This window comes from Camarhynchus parvulus, chromosome 4 (genome assembly GCF_901933205.1).
Source record: "Camarhynchus parvulus chromosome 4, STF_HiC, whole genome shotgun sequence".
In the NCBI taxonomy this organism is placed as follows: Eukaryota; Metazoa; Chordata; class Aves; order Passeriformes; family Thraupidae; genus Camarhynchus; species Camarhynchus parvulus.
The window spans coordinates 45396255-45406271 of NC_044574.1; positions in this window are offsets into that span (position 1 = coordinate 45396255).

Consider the following 10017-nt stretch of genomic DNA (forward strand, 5'->3'; position numbering starts at 1 on the left):
GCTCTGCAGAGAGACCTGGAATGGTTGGATGGATGGGTGGAATCCAATGGGATGAAGTCCAAGTGCTGAGTCCTGCATTTTGGCCACAACAACCCCCTGCAGCATTATAGGCTGGGGGTGGTGTGGCTGGACAGTGCCCAGGCAGAAAGGGACCTGGGTGTGCTGGTTGGCAGCCAGCTGGACATGAGCCAGCAGAGTGCCCTGGTGGCCAAGGAGGCCAAGGGCATCCTGGGCTGTGTCAGGGATGGTGTGGCCAGCAGGAGCAGGGAGGTCACTCTTCCCCTGTACTGGGCACTGGTGAGGCCACACCTTGAGTGCTGTGTCCAGTTCTGGGCCCTCAGTTTGGGAAGGACATTGAGATGCTGGAGTGTGTCCAGAGGAGGCAACGAGGCTGGAGAGGGGCTTGGAGCACAAACCCTGTGAGGAATGACTGAGGGAGCTGGGGGTGTTTAGCCTGGAGAAAAGGAGACTCAGGGGTGACCTTATCACTCTCTGCAACTCCCTGAAAGGTGGCTGTAGTCAGGTGGGGTTGGTCTCTTTCTCCCGGCAGCACTGACAGAACAAGGACACAGCCTTAAGCTGTGCCAATGGAAATATAGGTTGGATATTAGGAAAAAGTTTTTACAGAAAGAGTGATAAAGTACTGGAGTGGTCTGCCCGAGGAAGTGGTGGAGTCACCATCCCTGGATGTGTTTAACAAGAGACTGGATGTGGCATTCAGTGCCATGGTTTAGTTGAGGTGTTGGGGCATGGGTTGGACTCCATGATCTTGAAGCTATCTTCCAACCTAGAGATTCTGTGATTCTGTGTGATTCTGTGATTCTATGAATTATTAAACTTAGAGAAAATGCTCTAGGTTTATAGGCCCTTAATATTCCTTGAGGAATATTATGCTTTATTTGGAATAAAACAGCATAGCTGTGATGAATGCCTATGAATTCTTGTCATGCAAAGAACGTTCTGCTTTTCTGGACAAATTTAAGCATCTGATGTAGACAATATCCCAGGAACACTAATTTCTTTTTAGTCCTGTGGTACACCACAAATATCCTTTGATCTCTGGCAGAAATATTGCATAGACTGTACTTTGTTGCAGTTCATAAGCTTAGTTTTTGCTAATTCCATCTGTATTGCTACATTGTGGCATTATGTCCCCAGGATTTTCAAAACAAAAAATAAAGCTTGTAAACTTCAGGTTGACTCTGGTAGTCCTTCCTGAAATGATGCCAAATATTATTGTATATGATCTTTACCAGTGACCTGCCTTCCTGGTTTCTTAATATAATGTGATCTTCGTTTACAAAAATTAACTGTACTAAAGTGAGCTGAACTGAACACAGTCCATTTCTGAGTCACTTTGTGGTGACTCATCTGATAGAAATGGCACACTCAGTGGTGCAAATGATAGACTGTAAATTCTATGTTAAAATTTCATGTCCTTTTGTGTGTGTTTTTTTTCTCAAATTTCTTAGCCTAAACTGTTGTGTATTTCCAGAGCTTCTGTTTCTTTCTAAAATGGAAAGAATGAAAAGGCTTTATTGGGGTGGATAAAAAGGGCTGTGATCTGTTATATTTCCATTGATAATCAGATTGAATTTCCTGAAAAGAAATATGTTGCTGAAACAGTGATTGCCTCCGTATACTTTTGGTTTAAGATAGAAATTTTTTACCATTTTCTATTATGAGGTTAACTTTTATCTGAATAGGAGATTCACTAATTTTTACTAGCTTAGTGGTAGGATTACTTCCAGAATCATCAGGGAAAAAAAGTATTTTCCTTTTATATGATATTCTGCAATTAAATTTAAGTGAAATCTAGAATGAAGTATGTGTACGGAAAATTAATGAATACTAGCATCAAATATAAAAGAATATATATTTAAAAATCAGTCCAGTAGTGAGAGGGTTGAAAGAGTTGAGGGTGAAAATATTTTTTGTTTGCTGTAGGCAGCAATTGATTAGCGTATACCTCACTTACCAGTTAGTGGATAAAAAAACCCATAGAAATCCAGGTAGGGAAGTTTTCACACAGACAAACAAAAATCTGATGTTAATCAGAGAAAGGGCAGAGGTTTAGAGAGATCAATATTCTGATCTGGCATTCCACACTCCCACCTCCTTATTGCTGGGTACTGGAGCAGGGTTTGTGACAATCCAATGCTTTGAAACACTGCAAAAATAAGTCTTTACACTCAGGTGTTTCAAACAAAGATTGGGTGTAGGGAAAAGGGGGGAGAAATGTTTCTCTAATGGAGTCTGAATCCCTAAAGGTATCTCAAGTGTCCATTAAAGATCCATGGGGAGATTGGAATAAAATCCCTAAAGACCCAACTGATTTTCAAGGACAGTCCACTCCAGTGTGACAACCAAGAGATCCACCTGAATGTGGTGGGTGGGTGCATTCTGTCTGTAGCTTTTCAATCTAGTCAGTACAGAATATGCACCGTGAGATTTATATTTAGTAGAAAATTGCCAGTGATAAGAAAACACACTTAGGCTGTCCGAAGCTGAGCTGTTAGAGGAAATGATTCTTTCCATTTTTTGTCAGAATGTTTCCTCTGTCCCTTGCCAAGGTAACTGCTTATGAATGCCTGCTGTGAGTGACCCTGGAGGTAGGTCCTGCTGAGCACAGAGGAGTGCATTCCTCCGTGTGGAGTGGACTGTGCTCTGATTTGCCAAAGGATGGAGCACAGGGAAGAGCTGAATATGTAAGAGGGAAAATGAAGACTGCCTAGTTCCTGTGTGCTTAGGAATAAACATCATCCCAAGCATTTTCTTCACCACTGGTCTCAGGATGATAACTCCATGAAATGAAAAATCATGGAAAGTTAACAAGCAACACTGTTACTGGATGGTCACCTGCCACTCATGTTTGTTCTGTCTGTGCTGAAAAGTTAAAATTTACCCTGCATAGCAGGTAAAGACACTGTCCAGCCCTGAAGGTACTGCAGGCCCAGCGTTTGCTTAATTAGAAAACTTTTATTTGAGCAAACCCTCAATGGTTACACCCTAGGGATACTTCCAACAAAAGGATATGGGGTGCTAGTGAAATTGTGCCTAATTTCCTCTGAGCTTACCATCTTAACTAAGAATCCTGTGCTACAATACAGATAGGACCTCCTTACTCCATGTGTCAGGGACACAAAAGACCATTTAAGTACCATGGGAATGAAAGGAAGAGCAAAAGGCCAGGAATTTTCTGTCTGGAAAAGGGAGGACAGAAGGGAAGGGTGATAAGAATGCATGGAAAAGATGAAGAGGAAAAATTCCTTTAGGATTTGTCATTCAAGTATTAGTTTTTCTTCCAAGAAATCAGGGTTATAAAACAGAGCTACAAAGAGATAGATTAAAAAAAGCAGAGAAATTTCTTTGTGCCTTATGTATTGAAACTGGGGAGCTCTGCTGCAATGTGTTGTAAAGACCAGTGTTTACCTGGATGCAGAAAAGCAACTAGAAAGCTTTGTAGATGAAAAAGAGCTGTTGACCTGTTGTAAAAGAGCTGATAAATGATAAAGATATTACCTCAAACCCCAGAATTTATGAATGAAGATCGCTAGATGACCTTTCAGGTCCTTTCCAACCCAAGTCTTTCTGTGACTGTATGAATTTCTTGCAAGTGATTTGTGTGACCAAATGACTATATGGGGAAGGATAAATACCTTTGTTTTCCTACAATCTTTCTCAGGCATTTGCTGTTGCCTGCTGTCAGAACGGTTGGATGTTGGGTGAGGCTGTCACTGTGCAAGCTAAGCCCTTCTCTGATACAGATTTCTTATGGTGAACTCAGATCTCTTAACAGTAACAAATGCAATGAGAGTATTCACTGTAGCTTCCATGACAGCTGTAGGTCTGTCCTGGCATGTCTGTGACTGCAGCCCCTTAGGTCATGCACGTGTGATCTTGGGAGGGCATTAAGAGGAGTGTGAACTTTGGCAAGAAGGGAGTGAAGACAAAATTATGGGACTACTAGTGCATGAAGTAATCTCTGCACTTACTGACATTTTGCAAGGTCAGTAAGCTTGCTGCTGCTTAAACAGAAAGTTCAGCTGTTGCTTTTTTCCTCTGGTTTGACTTCATTCACTTGTGTCAAGATTCTAGAAAGCTGCCAGTAAAATTTCTGTCTAAAGCCTCCAAGGCTGGCATCTTCTGTTTTAAGATAGACAAATATTTTGATGAACTTTTAATTCAGTATATTTATTAGACATACAGTGTCCCAGGTGACAAAGTTATAAACCACATACAGACACCTACCAGCTTTCCAGCTAATTATTGCAGAAATCTGATTTTGATTTCTGCTGTACTGATTGCTACTTTTCTTCCTATTAGAAAAATTGCTCACCACCTGTGCCTTAGCAGTTCTGTTGATACTGTCGGTGTTACATTTCTTCTAAACTTGGCTATGTTGCAATGCTGAGAGCACTTGCTAGCTTTGAATTAGGAAGTTTTTCCTCCTGTTTTCATTTCTATGCAAAGGTACATGAAATTGTTTAATTTCAAACTCCCTTGCATATGTTTATATTGAGTAAAGATGCATTTCTTGAACCAACATGGTGGAGTGAATTAGATAACTCAGATGAACACTTGTCACACAAATTTTGTCATGCCTATGATCTCTAAATAGCTTATCTTACCCCTCTTCTTTTCTGTTACCTGCTGTAAAATGTACTTCACAATCCATTTCTGACAGTTATGTGCAATCATGCCTGCAGTATGAAACCCATCTGCAGGGCTGGCTTGCAACAAAAGTAGATGGTACAGTGAAAAACCCCTCTTTTTTCATTTATATTGTAGATACAAATTTTGTAATTTCCTCAAGAAATCAATGTTAAAATCAAGATTAAATTATTTCCTTTTTTTTCCTCCTTTAATATACTACAGTGTTGTTAAGCAGATTTCAGTGATCCACCGCTATTCATCTCAATTAGAAAATGAAAGTGCTCAGGGAGAGAAAGTTGTCTAACTAAAGTCACATTTATATTTTGTCCCAGGAGAATATTCTGGCTATCTTGGACCTACAGATGTAAACAGTTACTAAAATGCTGCACACATTTCAATAATACAATTAACCTTGGTATTAGGCATGAAGAAGAACATACTGTAATATGAATAAGTAGTAATAAAATCACTTAGCCGTTCTCTTTTCTGCACACACCTTTTATTTGTTTCTGAAGGTTGAAGCTGCTGTTGCAAATATACTCTATTTACCTGCTCATGTAAATTCATGTATGAATAACTGTGCAGTTATTGCTAAAAGTAAGAGAACTCCTTTTAATTGCTTTTCCCTACTGTGCTGGCAGTCTCTAGCATCTGCATGTCAGAAAACAAAGTTTAAGTGTGAATTGGAAAAAGTTTCACATGGTCTAATCAAAATTGTGCTCTCTTTTCTTGCCAGCTTAGAAGAGTAGTTTGCAGTGATTTCTAACAATGCCTGTGTACCTTCCAAACATTACAGATAAATGGAATTGTAATATTATTTCAGTATACTGGTCTCCAGTAGGTATCTCAGCTTAAAATTGGGTCCACTGCAGAGTTATTGGAAGGAGCAAACATCCTGTCTGCTTGATATTCTGAACTGTTTTTCTAAAATAATTTTTATATTGATGAAGATCTTGAGAACTGGAATTTGGCAGGTGTTCAGATTGAGTCCATTCTGCTCTTGTGTTCAAATCTCACATTCCTAAAATAATCAGAGAAGATTTGAGTGAAATTCTGAATGCTATAAATGTTTTCGACTTGACACAGTGACAAGTTTACAAGACTCCCTGCAGGGTCTGAGCTAATTTTAGATGTAATTACAAAGATGTATTTAACTGATTGTGTCTAATTAACACCAGAAGATTTGGCTGGAGCTTCTATAACACTGAATTCATGTAAGGTACTTTATTATTTTGGTATAAATCTAAACCAGCTTAATCCATTTGCAATATCTCTAGATCAACTGGATACTAAAAAGAAGTAATCTTTTACTTGCTATACTATTATATGAGCCATTGTTCAATACAGCATGAAATGAGCACAGTTGTGCTACAATATACTCAAAAGTGACTTTTATTTTAAAACTTACAGGATGATGTCCTGTATTCTGCATCCAGTGAGGGGAATTAATTTCAAATGTTTATAACATTTTAATTTCCTAAAAGGAAAAAATGAAAATACTGTGAAGTATTTCTGCTGCTGAAACACTTCATAGTCACAGAATGGTTTGGGTTGGAAGGGACGTCAAAGATTGTCCAGTTCCAACCTTGCCTTTATCCAATTCAAACAGAAATAATATATGTCTAGCTCCTAAACAAAAGTAAAATTTTTGTCATGAACTTAGTTACTAAAACTGAATTTCATAATAAGGTCATTAATTATTTCTGTGCATTGCCTGCTAATGATCTTGTAAAATACACAATTGAAAATAAGCATGGAAACACAACTGTGCTTGGGCTGGAGAGGGGCTCACCTTCTTCTACTTTTGAGAGGTAAAATGTTTATGCAAACATTGTTACACACACTGAGATGAAAGTACTTTACCAGTCTTGCATAAACACTCTGGTCAATCCTTTCTAACTCCTTGAAAACTGTAGGGACAAACTGTACAGAATGCCATATTAAGACTTTTTGTTCTCATCAGCTCTGCAGTGCAATTCACCCACGCAACAGCAAATAGATAACCTAGGGAGGGGCATTAAGGGAGTTTAGCAGGAAAGCAAAATTGGAGACATGTGATACTGGCTTGGTTTTTTTTTCCTGGTGGTTTCTTCATGCTTTTCCTTTATGTCTGGCTGGAAAATGGAGGCACAGTACAGAATGACTGATAAGTTTCTGCGTGGTGGGAGTAAAAGAATTTATATGATCAGGGCCTTAAGCTGCACTTAGCTGGTTCTTAACACTTCAACAGAGTGATATCTTGAGTGCTGTCAGTGATTCAGGTGCTAAACTTTAGTGCTTTCCTTATGTTTTCTCTGTGATTTATTAGGCATAAGTCATGTGGTGCCAGGTGTCAATACCAATAGCCAATTTTCAATCAAAAATAAAACCATCACAGAGCTAGCTGGTGGCAGAAATGTCTCTCAGGAATGCTTGCTTAATGCAGATCTTGTAGCACAGGAGAAATACAAGTCAGAAATACAATTTATTAGGAAAAGGGGAAAAAAACCAAAATACATGCAATAATACAAAAGAAAAGAACCACTGACAAAGTCAGAATACAACCTGACACTGTTGGTCAGGGTGTTGGTAGCAGTCCAATTGCAATTGTGGCTGCAGTCCTCCTGGAATGACAGATGTGGTTCTGTTGGAGCAGTGATCCTGTAGAAGGCTGTAGTCTTCTGAAGATCCAGTGGAAAAGGCAGCTGTTCCTCTGGGAATCTAGTGGAAAGGCTGTTCTGGTGTCCCAAAAACTCAGATTATATGCAGTTAGGAATGCTTGGCTCCTCCCTCTGGGCGGAGCATCCCACAATGGGGTGCTGTAATTTTTATCAGTCATGCAGTGACATTCAATAGCCTGTTAACAGCAGATGTCTTCCCAGAGGGAGGATTAGTTGTGCAAGAGATAAAGAAAACTGCCCGATTAGCAGAAGATAACTGCCCACCTCTAACAGATGGCAAATAGAATACATATTGCCTTGCAATCTAGGACAGGTGTAAACAGATACCCTGCTCATTTATGTACCTGCAGTCAGCAAACACAATCTCATTTGATTTTGAATTCCTGAAAGGTGGATTTCTATATCCAAGGTGGTTGTCTAAGCTTGCTGTGCAGCCAAATCAGAGTTAGCGCTTTCAGGCTGTGGTTCTTCAGTGAAGCTGAATCATCCTCAAGAGGATCCTGTTGCTCCAGTCTGATTCGAGAGAGTTTCAATGAGCATCTTTGGAAATAGCTACAGTCAGGTGGGGACTTAATGAACTGAACTCAAATACATGGTGCTGTTGGTATTCCTCTGACAGAAGGGAATCTTCTACTTCATTGCTCAAGTTTGTGGTATAGTCCTAGTCTTGCAATAACTCAGCCATGTGTACAATACTTATTTAGATAATACTAAGGGGTGGGGTTTTTTACTGTGGAACTTTAAATGAATTGAGAGATGTATGGTAGCAAGACCTATTAGCAAGATTATGCATTCTGGGCAATATGGGAAAGTCTAAAATGTGAGAACAATTCTTTATTGGAAAAGTATAATACCTTCCCATTTTTTTTACTAATAACTCAAGTGATTTGTATACCATGTACATGATTTAATTTTGAAAATAATAAAAACCATACCTCATTCAGAGATAATTTAGACTATATTCTCATTCAGACTATATTCTTGCATTATTTCTTGAAAGCAATATAATTTAAATTGTTTTAATGATGAAAGTAACTGAGAGGACCAAAACTCCAGGTGATTTTTAAAAAAAGTTGATTGTGCTCTTAGTCATTCTTATTTCTTGCTTTGCCATTTTCATGTATTATTTATGTAAACATTCATAAATATGTGTGGGCTGTTTTCATGTTGGCTATTTAATTTGCTAGAAAGGGTTTGCTTTAGTATTATCTTCTTTCATTTTGCATCTGTAGCTGTAAATATGAAAGCTGCTTATAAGTAAAAGGAAGATTAATTTTATGTGTGACATAGCTTTAATTTGTGGCTACTTCTTTCTTTCCTCCTTCCCCTGCATTGATCCATTCTGCCTCATATAATGTAATCCATCTACTCTTCTTTACCCTGAGAGGAATGGGTTTTTTTACATGTCATACAATTTCTAAACTAGATTTTGTTGCTTATGCTGATTTTTTTTTAACACCTGTAGCTACAAAAGTAATAAATCTTTACTGTGGTTTACATGAGGGACTAAAGCATGGCCACGTCCTTAGTCAAGAGTATCTGTTACTCCCATGAAAGCTTGCTTACACCTAGGCAGCAGGATTTATCAATGTCCAATGAAGGGAGAAGTTCAGTTTCACTGTTAAATGGTTATAGGAAATAATAAATTTCAGTGTAGGGCTGCCTAGAAAGGAGGGCTTTTCAGCTGACATTATCTCAGAGAGAGCCCATTCTAAAAATGTTCTATGGAAAGATCCAAAAAACACTGTAACTGACTTATTTGCAAATGCCTTATTTGTGTTCTCTACTGGTTTGTTTTGTTTTACTTTAAAATATTCAGAACTGGTAGAAATTATTTTTCTTGCCTGTAGTTCTTACATCTTCTTTGTGACTTTTGTAATAATAATAATTGTGAATTAGAAAAGACAGAGAGAAAAATACTGAAATGTGCTGTTTCATGTTTCCTCAGGTCTGTATTTTTGTTAATCTGCAAAGAAAAACACTGGATTTAATCCAAATAGTTATGTAAAGACGAAACTAATTAATCCTGTGTAGTTTTTGCCACACTTATCTTTGCTCTGCTTTTAAAATGGTATGGATTTGTTTCCAAATATAAAAGTTTTTCTTTGCATTTATAATTTAATTTAACTTGTCAGTCTCTGGGATAGGACTGAGAAATTGTGTGTGTGGGTGTACATGTAAGAAACACTCAGTTATTTTTCAGAATGTAAAAATTAATATTTAGCACTAGGACATACTTTGGTAGATTAGAACTTTTTAAGCATCTAGTCTAACCCCCTGTGCAATCCAGGGCAAACTTTAAATTACAAGGGAAGTGCCCAAGGCTTTGGTTGAGTTTTGAATGCAGTTTCTCTGGGCTCTAGTCCAGAGCCTGGATTTCCCTTGCTTAAACTTTTGGATATTTTTCCTTGTCCTTTTCTTGTGAAGATATGTAATGTGCCAATCTTATCTATTATCAATAATGGTGTCTCAGAACATAAATACAGTTGTCAAATCTTGCTTCATTTCTCACCACATGTGGTAAATCACTTTGAGAAGTAGTGCTTACAAAACAGTGGGTAAGATAATACCTAATGACTCCAGTATTTTTATTTATATGTGGAGTGCTGTATTTTAAATGCCTATTTAATTGAAATTGAGTTAACATTACCAGTCAGCTTTTTCAATCAATATGTTATACATTCCCCACTATATTTTCTTC